The sequence below is a fragment of the Maylandia zebra genome, linkage group LG23 (genome assembly GCF_041146795.1).
Source record: "Maylandia zebra isolate NMK-2024a linkage group LG23, Mzebra_GT3a, whole genome shotgun sequence".
Classification (NCBI taxonomy): Eukaryota; Metazoa; Chordata; class Actinopteri; order Cichliformes; family Cichlidae; genus Maylandia; species Maylandia zebra.
This window is the reverse complement of record NC_135188.1, coordinates 254,646-278,811: the sequence shown is the minus strand read 5'-3', so window position 1 is coordinate 278,811 and position 24,166 is coordinate 254,646. Positions and strand designations below refer to the sequence as shown.

At 50.3% G+C, this 24,166-nt stretch overlaps 1 long non-coding RNA gene across 2 annotated transcripts; it reads right to left on the bottom strand.

Annotated features, from left to right (window-relative positions):
- Window positions 1-5,645: 5,645 nt before the first annotated feature.
- LOC143414954 (uncharacterized) lies at window positions 5,646-13,134 on the bottom strand. 2 transcript variants are annotated; one of them, XR_013095565.1, is made up of 2 exons: window positions 12,455-13,134; window positions 5,646-8,174 (listed from the first exon to the last, which is right to left on the bottom strand). It is a non-coding gene; the product is annotated as an uncharacterized LOC143414954 (long non-coding RNA). The 2 variants fall into 2 exon arrangements; XR_013095564.1 differs by lacking the exon at window positions 12,455-13,134 and adding an exon at window positions 11,531-12,448.
- Between the last annotated feature and the right edge of the window lie 11,032 nt (window positions 13,135-24,166).

Here is a 24,166-nt window from a genome sequence, read left to right as displayed (position 1 = left end):
AGAAGCCGGCATCAAACTCCCAGGTGTAATGTGAATGGCATCAACGAGCAGCAGAGGCCAAGGTTGGGTGAAGATGGCCTCTCAGGAAGCACTGTCCCTGGTGTAACTTATCCACATTACACCAGGATACATTACACCAGGCTTCTACCTGTCACGGGCCACCGGGGCAGACCGTGTGGAGTGAGTGGAGGACCCAAGAGCAAACAGAGGTGAGGACACAAAAACCGGACTTAACAGAAGGCGAGCCTTTATTTAGGGCCGAAAACTTAAGGAACAAGGCAGCAAAGCAACTGAGGGAAAACCTGAACATAGACTGGGAAAACTATGGCTAAACAAAGTACAAACTAGGACTAGTTAAGGCTGGGAAACTATGACAAGGGGTAGGGGAGATAACACAGACGACGCGACACAGACTGTAAGAAACACAGAGACTAAATACACATGAGGGATGATCAAGAGAAGTGGCCACACATGGGAACGCAGCTGACACACATGAACTTAACGACAGGACAGGAGGAGTGAGCTGAATACACAGACAGTGAATGCAGGCCTTCAAAGTAAAACAGGAAACATGAGACATGAACCGGGGAGACGTAGTACAGGGGGAGGTGACATAACTGACAGCATGAACTTGACAGTACAAGACACACAGACATAAACACACGAAGGGCAAGGGAGACGTAATGCAAGGGTGACATAATTACAAAAAGGGCTGGACTACCTTAAAGAACCTAAGCAAACAATAAACATCAAAATAGGTTAAGCATAACACACTGGGTCACACGACCCAGGACCATGACACCACCCCCCCACCAAGGGCTGGCTCCAGACAGCCCAAACCAAAAGAAACAGATCACCGAGCCCGGGCGGGCGGCGGGGGACCAGGACGGAGGGACCAGAACAAGAGAAAAAAAAAAGCCAACAGAAAACACTGGAGCACGTGACAACAGGCCAGACATAGTTCAGGGGGTCGGCCCGGAGGGCGGCAACACACCAGCCCACAGTTTACGAGTTCAGGCGGCCGACCTGGGGGTTGGCAACCCAACAGGCCACGCCATCCCCCATCAGGAGGCCGTCCATGTGAGAGGCAGTGGCGGTGCGGTTTGGGAGGCCGACCCGGAGCCCGCGGGCACAAGAGTTCGAGGGTCATACGGTCAACCAGGTGGGCGCCACAGGTGACAGAGTCACCGGTCAGGAGGCCAGCCGTGTGGGTGGCAACGGCGGCGGCGAAGGGGACGGCGGAGCAGCTCAGGGGGCCGACCGCGCGGAAGGCAGCGGTGGCTCTCCAGTGTCAGGCGCACTGGCCGAGGCCCGGTGGGCACAGGACCAGTCAAGGCAGGACCAGACGACGGCAAAGCAGGAGCTGACGCAGAGGTTGGACCAGGCGACGGCGAAGCAGGAGCTGAAGCTGGACCAGGCGAAGCAGGAGCAGAAGCCGGATCAGGCGAAGCAGAAGCAGAAGATGGCTGGATGGGCGGCTCGGGCCCCCCAGCAGACATGGCATGGTGCTGGACGGGCTCCTCGGGCCCTCCAGCTGACGTGGCACGAGGCCGGTGCGGTTCTCCTGAACCCCCAGCTGACAAGGAAGGTTGCTGGACGGGCTCCTCGGGCCCTCCAGCTGACGTGGCTTGAGGCCGGATGGGCTCCTCGGGCCCCCCAGCAGACGTGGCATGGCGCTGGACGGGCTCCTCGGGCCCTCCAGCCGACGTGGCTTGAGGCCGGATGGGCTCCTCGGGCCCCCCAGCTGACGTGGCATGGTGCTGGACGGGCTCCTCGGGCCTTCCAGCCGACGTGGCTTGAGGCCGGATGGGCTCCTCGGGCCCTCCAGCTGACGTGGCTTGAGGCCGGATGGGCTCCTCGGGCCCTCCAGCCGGAAGAGACGGCTGAAGCAGAAAGCAGTCTGAGGCGGAGAGAAAGCTCACGCCATTCCTAGCAGGCTGCTTCCCAGCCTGTACAGCTGACGTGGAAGGAAGCTGAACGGCCTCCTCGGGCCCTCCAGCTGACACGGCGTGAGGCCGAATGGGCTCCTCGGGCCCCCCAGCAGACGTGGCATGGTGCTGGACGGGCTCCTCGGGCCCTCCAGCCGACGTGGCTTGAGGCCGGATGGGCTCCTCGGGCCCTCCAGCTGACGTGGCTTGAGGCCGGATGGGCTCCTCGGGCCCTCCAGCCGGAAGAGACGGCTGAAGCAGAAGGCAGTCTGAGGCGGAGAGAAAGCTCACGCCATTCCTAGCAGGCTGCTTCTCAGCCTGTACAGCAGACGTGGAAGGAAGCTGAACGGGCTCCTCGGGCCCTCCAGCTGGCGAGGCACGAAGCAGCGGGGGTGCTGCGAGGTGCCGAGGTGGCACACCCAGGCATCCAGCCACAGGTGCAGGTCGGGCTGCGAACTGGGCAGGGAGCTGAGCCGCTGACTGGGCAGGGAGCTGAGCCGCTAACTGGGCAGGGAGCTGAGCCGCTAACCGGGCAGGGAGCTGAAGTGGACATGGAGGTGTTTGTGTCAGGGCCTGCACAAGTGGCTGACCAAACATCAGAGCGGGATGCCGACCTGGAAGCTGAGCAGGTAGCCGGGCTGAAGCCTGTGGCGAAACAGACCGCTGGGACATAACTCCACGCTCTGAGAGGGCAGGTGAAGAACTGTCCTTAGCACCCGCAATCTTCAAACAGGGGTCAAGAAAGTGAACGCTTTTAATGTTCACAGTACCGGCGTTAGACTCTGAGAACACGATGTCTCCTGAGTCAACAGTCTTAGAATCTTTAAACTCAGAGTTCATTGTCTCCGGCTTGATGTGAGAAAACTTGGTCACATGGACGACATTCACATGGCTGCTAGTGGAAATATTGCCTAGGGGTACGTTTCCAGTGTCAAGATCAGTAACACATACAATGTTATTCGTCATGTCACAGAAAACCAAAGTAGACTGCACTTCAATCTCAGCTTTGGGAACATTAGCTTCATGGGGTGTGGCTGAGGGAGCAACACCTGAAACAGAACCTTGTCCTTTTAAGCCATTAACGTGGCTTCTGCTGCCCTTGGCTGCCCTCGCTGTGGAGCTAAACACAGTTTCTTCTGACTCATAACATGACTTCGACAGAATGTCGCTCAGGGAAAAAGTCAGGTCAGCTAACACAGTTTGCTCATCTCCCACAGCATCCAGAACACAGTCCAGGTTATCCATAGACCCTCTAGCATGAGTCATGACTGTCTCAGGCCGAGCATGTTCAGACACACAATACACCTTCTTGGCTAACGTGCCCATGTACTCACTGTTTATCAGTTCGCCACCTGGTCTCAGGTCCTGGACTGAATTATTCCTGGCAGAGGTGGAAACAGGTGCCCTGCCCTCACGGAATGGAGGAGGGTTAATTACTGGGTCTAAGTTCCCATGCCTAGAATTCACAGTGGCGTCCTCACCAACTAGAGTGGGTTCATGGTCACAATTCTCAGACGCATTCAACTGGGAGTCAAAAGGCTCAGTTATATAAGCCACACAGGAAACAGTCTCTGGTTTCTCTAAATCATTAACATGGTATCGAATTTCCTTATCTGCTCCCTCAGAACAGGTAGACACAGCCCTGCCATCCTCGCTACATGACACTGGCAGGGTTTCTGTTGGCGCTTGTACGGCCACATGAAGAGCTTCTACATCAAAATTCCTGGAAACCCCACTTAATGGTTCACGCTCAGTGTTGCTCACATTTCCAGCAACAAGAATGCCCCCAGACTCATCATCAGTGATTGAGTGGTGGTTAACACAGGTCACACATGGAAACGCTAAACATTCATGTTTGGGGGGCCTCTCTAGCTGTTTAATTTCAGTCTTGCTGCTCGTAGTGTTACTATCAGCTGGTCCATTTACAGTCTCTTTAGTCTTGGCCGGTAAAACAGATATTTGCACGGACTCTGGCTCTTTGATACGATCGCCTCTCTTATGGCTGAGCCCGCAAGGCAGCAGTTCAGTAGTGGGCATAATCTCGCCCATGGAAAAGACACGTGGAGCAAAAGCACAGTCACTCACCTCCATGTCGGAAGGGGCACGAGATGAAACGAGACCCTCCCCAACCTCCAGCTGCCGAGCGGCGCCACGGTGACGTCGCCGTCGCCTCTTCCCTGAAGGCGACGCGGTGACGGAAGCTCCGGTTGCAGGGGAAGTGAAAGGGGGCAGGCCCTGGCAGCTCCGCGGGCCCCCAAGAGCCAGGCGCGTTCCCCGAAAGACTTGCTCATAGTCGGGGGTCAGCCACGGCTTCCACCGGAGCTTCTCCTCCAGCTCCGCGAGAACCACCTGCTCCCGTTCAGCAACGTCCTGGGCAGTGATTTGTGGGGACATCTCCTCAGAGCCGAAAATCGCGGACTCGGAGGCGACTTCGGCCAGCGGTTCCAGCCCAGGCGACTGCTCTGACGACACCCCGGACTCTGGCTGCGCTGACGTGCGGCGGCGACGAGGGCGCCGCTTCCTCCTAGCAGCGGCTGTTGACACAACATTGATAGCCGTGACGGCTGGCTCCTCGTCCTCCGACCACATCCATGCCAGAAAGGAGGCTGGAGAAGCGAAGTCCGAACGAAACGGCGAGGGTGAGCGGCTCGTGTACGAAGGAATGGATGGTAGCGACCCCAGGATGCGCCCGAGTCTCAGTGAGCCAACCTTAATCACCCCGGAGCCGCAAGATGGTGGAGGCGGTGATGGGGAAGTTGCGTGACAGCGGAACGGTGGTGACGCAGCCCGTGCGCTGGGCGCCTGCTCCTGAGGATGGGGTTGGAGGATGGTGCGGAGGTAATCAGAAATCAGGGGGGGTAGCGCCTCCCATAGCCAGGGGAACACGGTTACGCTCACCCGCAATGGGTGAAGCAACTCCTCCGTATCCTCCTCCCCGGAACGCTGCATCCACTGACAGCATAGCGCTTCCACTGCCTGAACGACCTCCCTTCTCTGTGTCGCTGGGTCCATACTGGTCGCGTCGTACTGTCACGGGCCACCGGGGCAGACCGTGTGGAGTGAGTGGAGGACCCAAGAGCAAACAGAGGTGAGGACACAAAAACCGGACTTAACAGAAGGCGAGCCTTTATTTAGGGCCGAAAACTTAAGGAACAAGGCAGCAAAGCAACTGAGGGAAAACCTGAACATAGACTGGGAAAACTATGGCTAAACAAAGTACAAACTAGGACTAGTTAATGCTTGGAAACTATGACAAGGGGTAGGGGAGATAACACAGACGACGCGACACAGACTGTAAGAAACACAGAGACTAAATACACATGAGGGATGATCAGGGGAAGTGGCCACACATGGGAACGCAGCTGACACACATGAACTTAACGACAGGACAGGAGGAGTGAGCTGAATACACAGACAGTGAATGCAGGCCTTCAAAGTAAAACAGGAAACATGAGACATGAACCGGGGAGACGTAGTACAGGGGGAGGTGACATAACTGACAGCATGAACTTGACAGTACAAGACACACAGACATAAACACACTGAAGGAAATTGCCGTCCCGGGTTTCCTCCGTGGCGTGAGCGATAAGCAGAGTTTTGTCCTTTCCTTCTAAGATTCCTAATTATTTAAAGTAACACTCAGGTATGCCGTTCAGCTGGGTTAGTTACAGCGCCGGGAGCAGCTTGGGAGAACAAGGAAACACAGACTGCTTCAGGTTGCCTTCCCAAATCAACTCAAAGGTTTATTTGATACACAGCAGTTTATATAGATGAAAAAAGGTTCGTGTGTCAGCTTTCCCAGTTCAAACCGGTACAGACCAAGATAAGGGAGCGTCTTCCTGCCCTTGGGTGAAGAAGCATCCTTTGTGTAGTTTATTAGTTCAGCTACAATTGTGATTATCTCAGCGACATATTTTCAAGGCACAAAACGAAGAGTTCTTACATTAGTGAAATCTGAAACAAACCATTTGGCCTTCAACAGGCGTCTAAAAGATTAAGAAACTAATGTAGCTGAGGGAGTGATCTCTGTGGTATTTCAACCTTGTACCAGCCTGTGATTCTCACACATCAATTCTTGGGTCAAAGAGAAAAACACTGAAACAAAGGGGCCTTATTGAATGACAGAGTTTTCCTGCATGATGTCACTATAAAACAATATCCAGTAAATGCTCCCATGGTACTAAAATACCTAACAGTTCCACTCTTTTTTTATTATTATTTTTAAAAAAATAATAACTCAAATAGAAAGGAAAAATCACAAATGTAATAACATAATATAAAAAGCAAATCATAAAATGTAATAGTTCACAACCTAATGTTCAACATACACATCAGGAACATCATTGGTAACATCTGGCACATCCTCAGGATCAATTTGTGCTAATTGCAAATACATTGAAGTAGCTGTACTAGTAGCTATACGGGTTATCATTGAGCGTACACAGGGTATCACACAACAGGCAATAATCATCAAAAACAAAATAATACATGCTACAACTGTTACAAAGGCTACAATGAGTTCCTTCCATTTTCCAAACGTGTCCTGCATCCACTTGTCTAGCCACTGACCGTGACCTGTATTGGCAATTAGTTCTATCTGCAATGCTTCAAGTTTATTCATAGCTTGTGTGAATGAACCGTTAGGGGCGGTATTATTGGGAATGAAAGTACAGCATACATCAACGGTTACTAGACCACAGGTACCGGTCCAATTAACAGGTAAAGCTAATCTAAGAGTATTATTGCACAACCAATAAGCATGTGGGATTGGTCTAGTTAGGCGCGTGACCATGTGTGATTTAACTAACTCCCCCCAGTCAGTGTCATTTAATACACCGTCTGGGGGAACAATGATCGATTCTCTGCTCGAACTTGAACTGTGTGTGTGTTCCTCCAGATATGATACAACTTCAGCCACAGAGACAGCTAGCCATGTCTCATTACAGCGTGCACCTGGGGAGTCAGAGAAGAATGTATAGTTATCCTTTGTATAATCTATGTGTGTGTCTGGGCCAGTTAACTTTAGTCTGCGCAGACATATCATACTAGTATTAAAATGGAGAGGGATCTGTCCTAAGGGCAGTGAGGGCTTTAACCTATTCTTAGGGCGTTTCATTGGGGCGCAGATCCCTGCGGTGTCATTAGATAACTTCAATAATTCGCCTAATGGAGTCTCAGGGTTAGTTGGTGTGTGTGTGTGTCTAAGTAGGCAGTCGAGAGGGCTCAGAGTCAACTGTAAAGTGTCTTTAAAGAGAGCATTATCTCCGCCGATTTTCTCTAGTCCCTCAGTGAGGGGGAAACCGGATATGGGGTATCCTACTATTACCTGTTCTGGATTAGCCTTTGAACAGACATAACAGTTACTGTTTCCTAAATCACGAGCGGCTGTTCTGGCATTTTCATACCAGGCGTTAGCTCCTGTTCTAGAGGGCGCATAAGATGGTTTATTAGTGGCGTCTATGTTGCTATTTACTGATTTTAGGGAGCGTGAGGAGTGCATTAAGTAGGTGTCTTGCAAAATGGAGCATGAGGTATAGTCAGCAAAATATGACCTGCAGAAATGTGAACATGGTTGCAGTTTACAATACAAAATAGCAAAGAGAAATCCTAAGGTTAATGCGATAGATATGATAAATAACCTAAATATATAAGAAAGTATATAAGAAAAACAGTTCTTCAGTTGTCTCCTGGCCTGGTCCCAGGTTCGAGAGACATTGAATAAGCGTCGTATGATGACAATGGGCATTTCATTTTCTCCATTATCAGGATGAAATGAGTCTGGCTTTATCAGGTTAGACATCATGTGGTACTTTTGGCTTTCTGTTCCTGCTGGATGTTTGAGTACCTTGTTGTTGTTCAGGTGAAGCATCAAAGAGCTCTCTGAGTCTTGGCTCTTTCAGGCGTTGTGTGTTAATCAGTGATTGTGTGTGTGTGTACATTGGATCCGGGCGCTGGCTCGCCTGAGATGTCGTCTACCCGTGTGTTTATTTGCTCTAGTTCCGGGCGCTGGCTCGCCGGAGATGTCGTCTGCTTGATCCGACGCCTGAGATGGTCCGATTGGGCTGGTCTTAACCCTGCTGGCATGAATCCACTGAGGTTGTCCGTCTGTGAGGATGCTGGTTCTTCGTCACTGCCAGTACAGTCTGGGGCTGGAACACGCGCGGCCTCCCAGAGAGTCCTTGGTTTTAGTGGCTTCTCCAACATGCGTCTCCTTGTCTCCACTGGTGGAACTGTGGAGGGGAAAAGCTGAGAGAGACAAACTTTCTGATAGTTATTATTCAGTTTTTCTACCAGGTTGTGAACATCAGTGGACAATGCAATATACATCACCTTCTACTAGCGGTGCCCCTCTGGAAGCTGACCATGGTGTTGGAAACAGTCTTATTTCAAATGGAAATAATTTGGTTACTGCAGATTGAGTCATTCTAATCTCACACAGGACTTGAGTAAGTAATTTGACCCAGGTCATTAAAGTTTTAGCACATTTTTTAATTACTTGTCATGTGAATGAAGGTCCTCTATCACTGTTAATTTGGTGAGGTATTCCGAATCTGGGTATTATTTCATTGCTCAACTTTTGACAGACTACTTCTGCAGTTTCTTTTGAGGTTGGATAAGCTTCTACTCATTTACTAAATTGATCCACTATTACCAGTAAGTACTTGATACTTCCTTGCGCTGGCATTTGTGTAAAATCAATTTGTAATGTATGAAATGGAAAATCTGGTTGTGGTAAATGCTGATGTTTCGCTTTTGATTTTCCTACATTAGTTCGTGCACATGTTAGGCAGGTTGCTAATATGCTTTTTACTGCATGTGATGTTTTCTCAATTACAAATCTTGATTTTATTGCCCCTATTACCCCTCTTTGTCCGACATGACTCACACAGTGAAAATGTCGGGCAAGGACTGGCATCAGGGAATATGGGAGGGCAATCAAACCCTTAAGATTTTGTATAAGCCATCTCTGTCATCTAAGGTACAGTCATTATTCTATGCAGAGGCTTGCTCTTGTATGAATTTTAAATCAACATTTGTGTCTAAATAGTCTGGGAGTGTAACAAGTGGCAGCTGTAGGGGCACAGATAATACTTCCTGCGGCGGTGGGAGCTGTGATGCAGCTGCAGCCTTGGCTGTCACGTCTGCTAAGGCATTACCTGTTGCTTCGTCTGTGTCAGCTGTACTGTGTCCTTTCGTTTTTACAACTGCAACGGCCGATGGCAGCTGTATAGCCTGAAAAAGTCTTTGAACAAAATCAGAATTTAGCAATTTATTTTCCATCAGCAGATCTAAATCCTCTCTGTCTCCACAATGTGCCAAAGTCATGCACAACGCCAAATGCATAGCGGCTGTGTGCGTAAATTGTCACATGCTTATCCAAATGTAGCTCACAGGCGCGTATTAAAGCCATGAGCTCTGCTTTTTGTGCTGAGTGAAATGGTAATGAGTGAGCCTCTAGTATGATGTCAGGCACTGTTACCACTGAATAGCCACAAAGAAATGAGTTGTCATTCGGCCTTGAACAGGACCCGTCCACATAAACCGTGGCTGAGTCTGAGATAGGTGTTTGCTCTAAATCTGGACATGGTGCTGTGGATTCCTGTATACGTGTCATGCAGTCATGAACGTCAAGCCTGTCTGAGCCATCCTGTCGGTCAGAAGAACACAGCATAGGATCAATAAATGTGCTGGCGAATCAGGTGTGCTGCTCGCTTTTATAGTGAGATTTGCATATGTTGTTTAGTTATGTTTGCTACAATGGTCGTGACCTGGTGATTGGTGTGTAGAATAGTGTCATGTGAGAGTGTGAGCTTCCCGCAGTCCCTTATCATGATAGAGCAAGCTGCTACTGCCCTCAGGCAGGCCGGCATTCCTGAACAATTTAGGCAGCACCTTTGAGTGGCGGAGGTCAGCACTCCCTGTAATGCATTGAAAGAGGCAGTCATTTCTGTGGACCACAGTATTCGAGGAGGCTTGTCTTTTTTTTTTTTACAACAGTCACGCAGAATGTGGTCATGAAAAGAACAGTCTGGTATCCACTGTCTGCAATAGTTCACCATGCCTAGGAAGGACAACATTTCCTTCTGTGTAGTGGGACGAGGGACGGAGGTCACAGCTTTGACCCTGTCTGCAGTCATGGAACGTTTTCCGTGAGACAGTGTGAATCCCAAATATTGAACAGAAGTCTGACAGTACTGCATTTTCTTTGCTGATGCTTTGTGGCCAGTCTTTTGGAGGTGCTGGAGAAGCATGTGTGTAGCAGTTTGACATAGTTTTTCACTTTCAGCACAGAGGAGGAGGTCATCCACATGTGGATCAGGGTGCAGCCCTGGAGGAGTGAAGCACCATTGAGAAAGCAGCAGAGCTGTCTATCATGCCTTGGGGCAAACGAGTCCAAGTGTACTGCTTATTTCTATGTGTGAATGCAAATAACGGCTGTGTGTCACAGGTACTGAGAAAAAGGAGTGGAGCATAAATCCACCACGGTAAAATGTGTATGCAATGCATGTCAATATGCTGTGAACATCTGAAACGAGAGGTGGCAGAGGAATGTTGACTGCATTAATTTGCCTCAAGTCTTGTATGAAACGCCATACGCCAGGTTTGTTAGGCTTTGGCACAGGATTGACAGGAGTGTGGGCTTTATTACTCCTGTAGTCAATAAATCTCCTATCATGACATCTAGGGCTGCGGCTTTTTCCGTGGAAATGGGATGCTGCTTGACATATACTGCTTGTTGTGTTTTAATAGGTGTACGTGATAAGGTATGCAGTCAATAAATCCTATATCATTCTCACTTTTAGACCACAATGTCATATTCTGGTATTCAGCTGGCAATGTAACTGCAGAAATAGTACAGTGGATAGGGTAGGTTAGATCTATGTGACGACATGGTGTAGTTATGTCATAAACTATGTCTGAGTTATGTGACAAAATCACTGTTTGACCTTCACTTGTGTGAGCAGTTATCATGTTGTTGAACAGTGTGAGAGAAACAAAAGTGTGGCTCCCAGTCATGGGATTACCTGTTAGTGGCGTCTGTACACGTTTTTTTTTGTTTTTTTTTGTTTTTTTGGCACAGTGTGTGACATAGAGTACCGGACAAAAAGGATGTTGAGTTCATTCTCTGCTGAGGGTCCAGCTGACACAGAGGATGTTCCTTCTCCATCATGTCGGTACATAGGGCAGAGAAAACATAAGCTGTTATCAGTGTCAGCAAACATTTCACCCTTTATGTTAAATGAAATACACAAATTCATTTTTGCCTTGGGTGTCTGCGGCTGCTGGAAAACTGAGCTGAATTTGCACCTCTAGCTTGTCCAACAGTGCATAAAGCGTTTTATGAATACTAGGATAGATTCATCAGGCTTCTGTTTACACATAGTTACTGCATTTAAGTCACTTTTGTCTCTGGACATTGTTAGCAGGAATTTCTTTAGATTCTTAAAGAAATCGGCGACTTTGTCATTATTTACCCTCCTTTTGTCCATAGCGGTAACATTTGATGCATCACGTCGCGGCATTCTATCATATATTTTCTACAGGACTTTTTAAGCAGACTACTTTTCTTATCACAAATGATATTCAACATTTCTACTGACCTGTTTTCTGGCGATAATCGTTCGGGATAAGGCTCCGAAAAGAAATTAGAATGCATTGAACTTCTTAAGTTGTAAACAAAGTCAGTCACATAAGCACTCCCGCATGTTCTGGATACGTGATCATGGACGTCTTCACCGATTCGCGGACGTAGGTTACACGTAACCGGAAATGGGAGTTATACTGAGCCGTTATTTGAGACTTTATTTTGTATTTTATTAATTTTTGGTTTTACAGGTACTTTAGATTTTTTTATCGGACCTGTCTGTGGTCTTTGAATAATTCTGACCCATGTTCAGTGATTTCCAGAGGGGTTTACACGCTAGGAGGATTTAGGTTAGTATTTTCGCTGCGGCACAGCTGAGGTCACTTTAAATTTATTGCTAGCAATTTTTTGTTTGTGTGAGCAACTCTCACTTAGCGAGCAACTTCTCGCTTAACGAGCAACTTCTCGTAAAACAACAGGCAACTTCCTGTGTCTTTCTGCTTTTAATTTACTGCTTTTAACCCTTGTATGGTAATCGGGTCTGTGAGACCCGTTCAACTTCTCCCTGTGTCACTCTTTGGTGAGCAACTTCTCACTTAACGAGAAGTATTTAAGACAACAGGCAACTTCCTGTGTCACTCTTTGGTGAGCAACTTCTCACTTAACGAGAAGTATTTAAGACAACAGGCAACTTCCTGTGTCACTCTTTCTGAGTGAGCAACTTAAACAAAATTAAAATATTCAAGACAACAGGCAACTTCCTGTGTCCACCAACACCACACAAGGGTTAATTTACTTTATTCGGGGACTGAGGAAGTCAGTCAGTGTATCTCTCTGGATCACTAAGTGAAACTTCGTCAGCATATCCCGTTTTTTTATGGATCGATCACTGAGAGAGGTATAATAGGTCTTTATATAAATATGAAAGACGCATATTTACCTTCTGTCAGCCATCCCACTTCTGACACCAAAATTGAAGGAAATTGCCGTCCCGGGTTTCCTCCGTGGCGTGAGCGATAAGCAGAGTTTTGTCCTTTCCTTCTAAGATTCCTAATTATTTAAAGTAACACTCAGGTATGCCGTTCAGCTGGGTTAGTTACAGCGCCGGGAGCAGCTTGGGAGAACAAGGAAACACAGACTGCTTCAGGTTGCCTTCCCAAATCAACTCAAAGGTTTATTTGATACACAGCAGTTTATATAGATGAAAAAAGGTTCGTGTGTCAGCTTTCCCAGTTCAAACCGGTACAGACCAAGATAAGGGAGCGTCTTCCTGCCCTTGGGTGAAGAAGCATCCTTTGTGTAGTTTATTAGTTCAGCTACAATTGTGATTATCTCAGCGACATATTTTCAAGGCACAAAACGAAGAGTTCTTACATTAGTGAAATCTGAAACAAACCATTTGGCCTTCAACAGGCGTCTAAAAGATTAAGAAACTAATGTAGCTGAGGGAGTGATCTCTGTGGTATTTCAACCTTGTACCAGCCTGTGATTCTCACACATCAATTCTTGGGTCAAAGAGAAAAACACTGAAACAAAGGGGCCTTATTGAATGACAGAGTTTTCCTGCATGATGTCACTATAAAACAATATCCAGTAAATGCTCCCATGGTACTAAAATACCTAACACACACGAAGGGCAAGGGAGACGTAATGCAAGGGTGACATAATTACAAAAAGGGCTGGACTACCTTAAAGAACCTAAGCAAACAATAAACATCAAAATAGGTTAAGCATAACACACTGGGTCACACGACCCAGGACCATGACACTACCGGCCTGTGATACCGGTAGAAGCCGGCATCAAAGGCCCAGGTGTAATGTGGATTGCATCAACAAGCAGCAGAGGCCCTGGTTGGGTGAAGATGGCCTCACAGGATGCACTGTCCCTGGTGTAATGTGGATGGTAGAAGCCGTCATCACAAGCCCTGGTGTAATGTGTATGGCCTCAGCCCACAGCAAAGGCCCTGGTGTGGTGAAGATGGCCTCACTGTCCCTGGTGAAATGTGGATGGTATAAGCCGGCATCACAGGCCCTTGTGTAATTTGGATGTCCTCGGCCAACACCACTGTTGGATGGCCCTGGTGAAATGTGGATGGTATCAACAAGTAGCACAGGCCCTGGTGTAATGTGGATTGCCTCATCCATCACCACAGGCCCTGGTGTGTTGATGATGGTCTCAATGGAAGCACAGGCCCTGGTGTAATGTGGATGGGCTTATCCAGCACCACAGGCCCTGGTGTGTTGATGATGGCTTCAATGGAAGCACTGGCAGTGGTGTAATGTGGATGGCCTCATCCAACAACACTGGCCCTGGTGAAATGTGGATGGTTTTGGACAGCACCACTTGCGCTGGTATAATGTGGATGGCATCAACGACTAGCACAGGCCCTGTGAAATGTAGTTGGCCTCAGCCAGTAGCACAGGCCCTGTTGTTATGTGGATGGCATGAGCCAGCAACGCAGGCCCTTGTGAAATGAGGTTGGTATCCGCAAGCAGCACAGGCCCTGGTGTTGTGAATATGGCCTCACAGGGAGCAGTGGCCCTGTTGCAATGTGGATGGCATCATCCAGTAGCACAGGCCTTTTTATATTGTGGATGGGATCAGCCACCAACACAGGCCCTGGTGAAATGTAAATGTCCTCACCCAGTAGGACAGGCCCTGGTGTAATGTGGATGGCCTCAGCGAACAGCAAAGAACCTTGTGTGGTGAAGATCGCCTGACAGGAAGCACCACTGGCCCTGGTGTAATGTGGATGGCCTCAGCCAGTAGTACAGAAACCTTGTATATTGTGGATTGCATCAGAAGCAACACAAGCCCTGGTGTGGTGATGATGGCCTCACAGGAAGCACTGGCAGTGGTGTAATGTGGATGGCGTAAGCCAACAACACTGGCACTGGTGAAATGTGGATGGTATTGGCCAGAACCAAAGGCCCAGGTGTAATGTGAATGTCCTCAGTCAAAAGCACAGACCCTGGTGTGGTGATGATGGCCTCACAGGAAGCACTGTCCCTGGGGTAAAGTGTATGGCCTAATCCAACAACAGTGGCCCTGGTGAAATGTGGATGGCATCAGCCAACACCACTGGCCCTGGTGTAATGTGGATGGCATCAGCCAGTATCACAGTCCCTTTGTTTTTTGTGGATGTCATCAGCCAGCAACACAAGCCCTTGGGAAATGTGGATGGTATTGGCCAGCACCAAAGGCTCTGGTGTGATGTGGATGGCCTCAGCCAACAGTACAGGCCCTGGTGTGGTGAAGATGCCCTCACAGGAAGCACTGTCCCTGATGTAAAGTTTATGGCCTCAGCCAACAACAGTGGCCCTGGTGAAATATCGATGGTATTGGCCAGCACCACAGGTCCTGGTGTAATGTGAATGTCTTCAGCCAGTAGCAGAGGCCCTTGTGAATTGTGGATCGCATCAGCCAGCAACACAAGCCCTGGTGAAATGTGGATGGTAGCAATGAGTATCACAGGCCCTGATGTGGTGATGATGGCAACACAGGAAGCACTGGCAGTGGTGTAAGCTGGATGGCATCAGCCAACAACACTGGCCCTGTTGAAATGTGGATGGTATTGGCCAGCACGACAGGCCCTGGTGTAATGTGAATGGAATCAACGAGTAGCACAGGCACTGCTGTAATGTGGATGGCCTCATCCAACGACACTGGCCCTGGTGAAATGTGGATGGCATCAGCCAGTAGCACAGGCCTTTGTATATTGTCGATGGGATCAGGCACCAATACAGGCCCTGGTGATATGTAGTTGGCCTCAGCCATGACCACACCCTGGTGTAATGTAAATGTCCTAAGCCAGTAGCAAAGGCCCTGGTGTAATGTGAATGACCTTAGCCAACACCACTGGCCCTGGTGAAATGTGCATGATATCGGTCAGCACCACAGGCCCAGGCGTAATGTGGATGGCATCAACGAGCAGCAGAGGCCCTGGTGGTTTGAAGATGTCCTCAAAGCAAGCACTGGCCCTGGTGTAATGTGGATGGTAGAAGTCGGCATCACAGGCCCTGATGTAATGCGGATGGCCTCAGCCAAAAGCACAGTCCCTGGTTTGGTTAAGATGGCCTCACAGGAAGCACTGTCTCTGGTGTAATGTGAATGGCCTTAGCCAACACCACTGGCCCTGGGAAATGTGCATGATATCGATCAGCACCACAGGCCCAGGTGTAATGTGGATGGCCTCATCCAACAACACTGGCCGTGGTGAAATGTGAATGGAATCAACGGTTTTGGACAGCACCACTTGCGCTGGTATAATGTGGATGGCATCAACGATTAGCACAGGCCCTGGTGAAATGTATTTGGCCTCAGCCAGTAGCACAGGCCCTGTTGTTATGTGGATGGCATGAGCCAGCAATGCAGGCCCTTGTGAAATGTGGATGGCCTCATCTAACAACACTGTCCCTGGTGAAATATGGATGGTATTGGTCAGCACCACTGGCCCTGGTGTAATGTGAATGGCTTTAGCCAACACCACTGCCCCTGGTGTAATGTGGATGGCATCAGCCAGTATCACATGCCCTTGTGTATTGTGGATATCGTCAGCCAGCAACACAAGCACTGGTGAAATGTAGTTGGCCTCAACCAGTAGCACAGTCCCTGGTGTAATGTGGATGGCATGACCAAGCAACGCAGGCCCTGGTGAAATGAGGATGGCCTCAGCCAGCAACAAAGGCCCTGGTTTTGTGAAGATGGCCTCTGTCACGGTCTGCAGAGACAGGCCGTGCGGTGGTGTGTGTGATGGACCCAGGTGCATACACAAGTTAGTAGACGGGAGTGGACTTAACAGAAAGCGAGCCTTTATTATGGCTGAAGACAAAGTGCACAAACAAAGCAGGGATGGCGTGACTAGACTATAACTAAACTGGGAAAACGAATACTGCGACAAAGTAAGAAAACTCAGACTATGATGATCACTGCAAGGACTGACCGTGAAAACATGGAGGTGAGAACACAGACGACGCGACACAGACTGTACGAAACACAGAGACTAAATACACATGAGGGATGATCAGGGGAAGTGGATGCACACGGGGAACACAGGTGACACTGATAATCATAACAAGACACGGCAGGAGTGAACGTAACACTGATGGGAGATGGGCAAAGTAAAGCAGGAAGTACACAGAGGTTCAAACAGGAGGAGAGAGAGCACGGGGAGAACGCAGACATAACGGGCTGGGGAAAACATAGAATAAAGCACAAAGAGAGACGAGGGCTCATAAATACACAGAGGGGCACACAGGGGGTAAGAGTCACGAAGGGAAAACACATAAGGAACAACGTAACAGATCAACCCAGGAAGCATGGCCTAAATAAAGAACAAAATACAAAAATACACGAAAACTAAGAATACTGGGCCCACATGGCCCAGGACCATGACACCACCCCCCCCTAAAGGGCTGGCTCCCGACAGCCCAAACCCGAGAAACAAAACACAAGCGAAACAGAAAACACCCCACCCAGGGCGGGAGGTGGGGGACCAGGACGGAGGGAACAAAACGAACCAAAAACAAGGAGCACGAGAACAAAACTGAGTCCACAAATACACAAAAGAGTCCAGAACAGGAAGGCGAATGTCCAAAGAGGCCCGAAGGCCAACCCGAGAGGCGACAACACAAAAGTCCAGTCCAACCGTTCCGGAGGCCGGCCACGGGAAAGGTGGCCACGGTGACAGAACAGATCCGGAGGCCGACCGCGCGGAAGGCAGTGGCGAAGGCGGAGCAGTTCAGGGGGCCGGCCGCGCAGAAGGCAGCGGCGGCGGCGAAGCAGTTCAGGGGGCCGGCCGCGCGCAAGGCAGCGGCGGCGGCGAAGCAGTTCAGGGGGCCGGCCGCGCGCAAGGCAGCGGCGGCGGCGAAGCAGTTCAGGGGGCCGGCCGCGCGCAAGGCAGCGGCGGCGAAGCAGTTCAGGGGGCCGGCAGTGCGCAAGGCAGCGGCGGCTCTCCAGTGTCAGGCGTACTGGCCGAGGCCCGGTGGGCACAGGACCAGTCGAGGCGGGACCAGTCAAGGCGGGACCAGACGAAGCACAGGCTGAGGCTGCAGCAGACGAAGACTCTGAGGCTGCAGCAGACGAAGACTCTGAGGCTGCAGCAGACGAAGACTCTGAGGCTGAAGCCGGAGCCGGACCAGGCGAGGATGACGGCTCTGAGGCTGCAGCTGACGAAGCACAGGCCGGAGCTGCAGCTGACGAAGCACAGGCCGGAGCTGCAGCAGACGAAGCACAGGCTGGACCAGGCGTAGCAGAAGGTGGCTGGATGGGCTCCTCGGGCCCTCCAGCTGATGTGGCATGGTGCTGGACGGGCTCCTCGGGCCCTCCAGCAGACGAGGCGTGAGGCCGGACGGGCTCCTCGGGCCCTCCAGCTGAGACAGGAGGCTGAACGGGCCCCTCGGACCCTCCAGCGGAGACAGAAGGCTGAACGGGCCCCTCGGACCCTCCAGCTGACGTGGCATGAGGCTGGTGCGGTTCTCCAGAACCCCCAGCTGACGAGGAAGGTTGCTGAACGGGCCCCTCGGACCCTCCAGCGGAGACAGGAGGCTGAACGGGCCCCTCGGACCCTCCAGCGGAGACAGAAGGCTGAACGGGCCCCTCGGACCCTCCAGCTGACGAGGTAGGTGGCGGCGTGGGAGCCGCGGAGTCCTGGATGAGCTCATCCGAGCTCCCAGCAGGAGCTGATGCAGAGCCAGAGAGATTTGAGACCCCTGGCTGAATGTTAAGCTGACCAGCGGACCGTACTGCTATCGGGGACTGGGCTACAGGAGCTACTGCGGCCTGCGCTACAGGCGGCACTGGAGCTACTAGGGCCTGCGCTACAGGCGGCACTGGAGACTGAACTGAGGGTGGCTGCGAGGGAGCTAACTGAACTGAGGGTGGCTGCGAGGGAGCTAACTGAACTGAGGGTGGCTGCGAGGGAGCTAACTGAACTGAGGGTGGCTGCGAGGGAGCTAACTGAACTGAGGGTGGCTGCGAGGGAGCTAACTGAACTGAGGGTGGCTGCGAGGGAGCTAACTGAGCTGTGAAGGGCTGCGAGGGAGCTAACTGAGTTGCGAGAGGCTGCAGACCCTGGCGGCTCCGAGGGCCCCTGAGAGCCAGGCGTGTTCCCCGAAAGATGTGCTGACAATCGGGGGTAGGCCACGGCTTTCCCCGGAGCTCCTCCTCTACGTGGGTGCAAGCTGCTTGCTGCTGCTCACAGAGACCGGGCTCCATGATTTCCTTAGTAGGTCTTTCTAAACAACTAAACACCGTACTGTCAGTCTCCGAACACAATTCAGTCATAGTGTCCGGCCCCGGCAAATCAATGCTCATCTCACTCTGCTTCATAGAGGGGACGTGAGGCACGAAAACGCAGTCACTCACCGGAGTTAATGCGGTGCCACGGCGGCGCCGGCGCCGCCCCCTTCTGGTAGCTGGCGCGATGGGCGCTGATGGCACCAATGCAGGGGGTGATGTAGCGGCGATCTCCCGGTCGTCCGCCCACATCCTTGCCAGAAATGAGGCAGGCGAAGTAAAGTCTAAGCGGATTGGAGACGGCGAGCGGCTGGTAGGCTGTGCAGCAGGTGAGAGGTCCTGCTCCGAGATGAGCCAGGGCTTCCACCGGAGCTCGTCCTCCCGATAAGCCCGTAACACCTGCTGCCGCTCTTCCTCGCCAAAGTCCATGGCCTCCGTCGTCTCCGTGCGCCACGCCGTGCGGCCAGACCGCGGTGAAGAAGCGGAAGCCGACGGGGCGCGAGCGGAAGGTGTGTCGGTGGCGAGCCTCACCGTTCCAACTGCAACTGCTTCTGGCTCGCGAAGCAGCGGGGAAACGGGACAACAGCAGGGCTCTGGCGGCATAGCCTGCACACTAGGCAGCCGTGGCTGCGGACGGAGTTGGAGAGCGGTGACGAGAAGGTCGGTGATCAGCGGGTGTAGTGCCTCCCATAGCCAGGGAAACACAGACACGCATACTCCCACTTGGCGGGCCAACTCCTCCCGTTCCTCCTCTCCGGAGCACCGCAGCCATCTACCACATAGCGACTCCACCGTCTGGAGGATCTCCCTCTCTTCTGTCGCTGGGTCCGACATGGTCGCGTCGTACTGTCACGGTCTGCAGAGACAGGCCGTGCGGTGGTGTGTGTGATGGACCCAGGTGCATACACAAGTTAGTAGACGGGAGTGGACTTAACAGAAAGCGAGCCTTTATTATGGCTGAAGACAAAGTGCACAAACAAAGCAGGGATGGCGTGACTAGACTATAACTAAACTGGGAAAACGAATACTGCGACAAAGTAAGAAAACTCAGACTATGATGATCACTGCAAGGACTGACCGTGAAAACATGGAGGTGAGAACACAGACGACGCGACACAGACTGTACGAAACACAGAGACTAAATACACATGAGGGATGATCAGGGGAAGTGGATGCACACGGGGAACACAGGTGACACTGATAATCATAACAAGACACGGCAGGAGTGAACGTAACACTGATGGGAGATGGGCAAAGTAAAGCAGGAAGTACACAGAGGTTCAAACAGGAGGAGAGAGAGCACGGGGAGAACGCAGACATAACGGGCTGGGGAAAACATAGAATAAAGCACAAAGAGAGACGAGGGCTCATAAATACACAGAGGGGCACACAGGGGGTAAGAGTCACGAAGGGAAAACACATAAGGAACAACGTAACAGATCAACCCAGGAAGCATGGCCTAAATAAAGAACAAAATACAAAAATACACGAAAACTAAGAATACTGGGCCCACATGGCCCAGGACCATGACAGCCTCACAGGGAGCACTGGCCCTGGTTTAATGTGGATGGCATCAGGCAGTAGCACAGGCCTTTGTATATTGTCGATGGGATCAGGCACCAATACAGGCCCTGGTGATATGTAGTTGGCCTCAGCCATGACCACACCCTGGTGTAATGTAAATGTCCTAAGCCAGTAGCAAAGGCCCTGGTGTAATGTGAATGACCTTAGCCAACACCACTGGCCCTGGTGAAATGTGCATGATATCGGTCAGCACCACAGGCCCAGGCGTAATGTGGATGGCATCAACGAGCAGCAGAGGCCCTGGTGGTTTGAAGATGGCCTCAAAGCAAGCACTGTCCCTGGTGTAATGTGGATGGTAGAAGTCGGCATCACAGGCCCTGATGTAATGCGGATGGCCTCAGCCAAAAGCACAGTCCCTGGTTTGGTTAAGATGGCCTCACAGGAAGCACTGTCTCTGGTGTAATGTGAATGGCCTTAGCCAACACCACTGGCCCTGGGAAATGTGCATGATATCGATCAGCACCACAGGCCCAGGTGTAATGTGGATGGCCTCATCCAACAACACTGGCCGTGGTGAAATATGGATGGTTTTGGACAGCACCACTTGCGCTGGTATAATGTGGATGGCATCAACGACTAGCACAGGCCCTGGTGAAATGTATTTGGCCTCAGCCAGTAGCACAGGCCTTGTGGTTACGTGGATGGCATGAGCCAGCAATGCAGGCCCTTGTGAAATGTGGATGGCCTCATCTAACAACACTGTCCCTGGTGAAATATGGATGGTATTGGTCAGCACCACTGGCCCTGGTGTAATGTGGATGGCATCAGCCAGTATCACATGCCCTTGTGTATTGTGGATGTCGTCAGCCAGCAACACAAGCCCTGGTGAAATGTAGTTGGCCTCACCCAGTAGCACAGGCCCTGGTGTAATGTGGATGGCCTCATCTAACAACACTGTCCCTGGTGAAATATGGATGGTATTGGTCAGCACCACTGGCCCTGGTGAAATGTGAATGGCCTTAGCCAACACCACTGGCCCTGGGAAATGTGCATGATATCGGTCAGCACCACAGGCCCAGGCGTAATGTGGATGGCATCAACGAGCAGCAGAGGCCCTGGTGGGGTGAAGATGGCCTCAAAGGAAGCACTGTCCCTGGTGTAATGTGGATGGTAGAAGTCGGCATCACAGGCCCTGATGTAATGCGGATGGCCTCAGCCAAAAGCACAGTCCCTGGTTTGGTTAAGATGGCCTCACAGGAAGCGCTGTCTCTGGTGTAATGTGAATGGCCTTAGCCAACATCACTGGCCCGGGGAAATGTGCATGATATCGGTCAGTACCACAGGCCCAGGTGTAATGTGGATGGCATGACCAAGCAACGCAGGCCCTGGTGAAATGAGGATGGCCTCAGCCATCAACAAAGGCCCTGGTGTTGTGAAGATGGCCTCACAGGGAGCACTGGCCCTGGTTTAATGTGGATGGCTTCAGGCAATAGCACAGGCCTTTGTATATTGTCGATGGGATCAGGCACCAATACAGGCCCTGGTGATATGTAGTCGGCCTCAGCCATAACCACACCCTGGTGTAATGTAAATGTCCTAAGCCAGTAGCAAAGGCCCTGGTGTAATGTGAATGGCCTTAGCCAACACCACTGCCCCTGGTGTAATGTGGATGGCATCAGCCAGTATCACATGCCCTTGTGTATTGTGGATGTCGTCAGCCAGCAACACAAGCACTGGTGAAATGTAGTTGGCCTCACCCAGTAGCACAGGCCCAGGTGTAATGTGGATGGCATGACCAAGCAACGCAGGCCCTGGTGAAATGAGGATGGCCTCAGCCAGCAACAAAGGCCCTGGTGTTGTGAAGATGGCCTCACAAGGAGCACTGGCCCTGGTTTAATGTGGATGGCATCAGGCAGTAGCACAGGCCCTTTTGTTATGTGGATGGCATGAGCCAGCAATGCAGGCCCTTGTGAAATGTGGATGGCCTCATCTAACAACACTGTCCCTGGTGAAATATGGATGGTATTGGTCAGCACCACTGGCCCTGTTGTAATGTGGATGGCATCAGCCAGTATCACATGCCCTTGTGTATTGTGGATGTCGTCAGCCAGCAACACAAGCCCTGGTGAAATGTAGTTGGCCTCACCCAGTAGCACAGGCCCTGGTGTAATGTGGATGGCCTCATCTAACAACACTGTCCCTGGTGAAATATAGATGGTATTGGTCAGCACCACTGGCCCTGGTGAAATGTGAATGGCCTTAGCCAACACCACTGGCCCTGGGAAATGTGCATGATATCGGTCAGCACCACAGGCCCAGGTGTAATGTGGATGGCATGACCAAGCAACGCAGGCCCTGGTGAAATGAGGATGGCCTCAGCCAGCAACAAAGGCCCTGGTTTTGTGAAGATGGCTGGGAAAACAGGTTTTGCAGCTGTTTGAGCTAAGATTTCCAAGTTATTCACATAATGAAAACCTATACTTTGTTTCGGTGGAGTTCCCCATTCAAATGCATGTAACAGTGAGAAACGCACTGTCTTGGCGAAAGAAAGCGTTTTTGTACAACTTCATATAAATAGCTGTAACTTTTGATAGAAGACTCGGATACACATGTTTATGGCTTTATCTTATAGAACTCAAGGTTCCCGTGCTGGGAAAACAGGTTTTGCAGCTGTTTGAGCTAAGATTTCCAAGTTATTCACATAATGAAAACTTATACTTTGTTTCGGTGGAGTTCCCCATTCAAATGCATGTAACAGTGAGAAACGCACTGTCTTGGCGAAAGAAAGCGTTTTTGTACAAGTTCATATAAATAGCTGTAACTTTTGATAGAAGACTCAGACAAACATGTTTATGGCTTTATCTTATAGAACTCAAGGTCTCCGTGCTGGGAAAACAGGTTTTGCAGCTGTTTGAGCTAAGATTTCCAAGTTATTCACATAATGAAAACTTATACTTTGTTTCGGTGGAGTTCCCCATTCAAATGCATGTAACAGTGAGAAACGCACTGTCTTGGTGAAAGAAAGCTATTTTGTACAACTTCATATGAATAGCTGTAACTTTTGATAGAAGACTCGGATACACATGTTTATGGCTTTATCTTATAGAACTCAAGGTTCCCGTGCTGGGCAAACAGGTTTTGCAGCTGTTTGAGCTAAGATTTCCAAGTTATTCACATAATGAAAACCTATACTTTGTTTCGGTCGAGTTCCCCATTCAAATGCATGTAACAGTGAGAAACGCACTGTCTTGGCGAAAGAAAGCGTTTTTGTACAACTTCATATGAATAGCTGTAACTTTTGATAGAAGACTCGGATACACATGTTTATGGCTTTATCTTATAGAACTCAAGGTTCCCGTGCTGGGAAAACAGGTTTTGCAGCTGTTTGAGCTAAGATTTCCAAGTTATTCACATAATGAAAACCTATACTTTGTTTCGGTCGAGTTCCCCATTCAAATGCATGTAACAGTGAGAAACGCACTGTCTTGGCGAAAGAAAGCGTTTTTGTACAACTTCATATGAATAGCTGTAACTTTTGATAGAAGACTCGGATACACATGTTTATGGCTTTATCTTATAGAACTCAAGGTTCCCATGCTGGGAAAACAGGTTTTGCAGCTGTTTGAGCTAAGATTTCCAAGTTATTCACATAATGAAAACCTATACTTTGTTTCGGTCGAGTTCCCCATTCAAATGCATGTAACAGTGAGAAACGCACTGTCTTGGCGAAAGAAAGCGTTTTTGTACAACTTCATATGAATAGCTGTAACTTTTGATAGAAGACTCGGATACACATGTTTATGGCTTTATCTTATAGAACTCAAGGTCTCCGTGCTGGGAAAACAGGTTTTGCAGCTGTTTGAGCTAAGATTTCCATGTTATTCACATAAT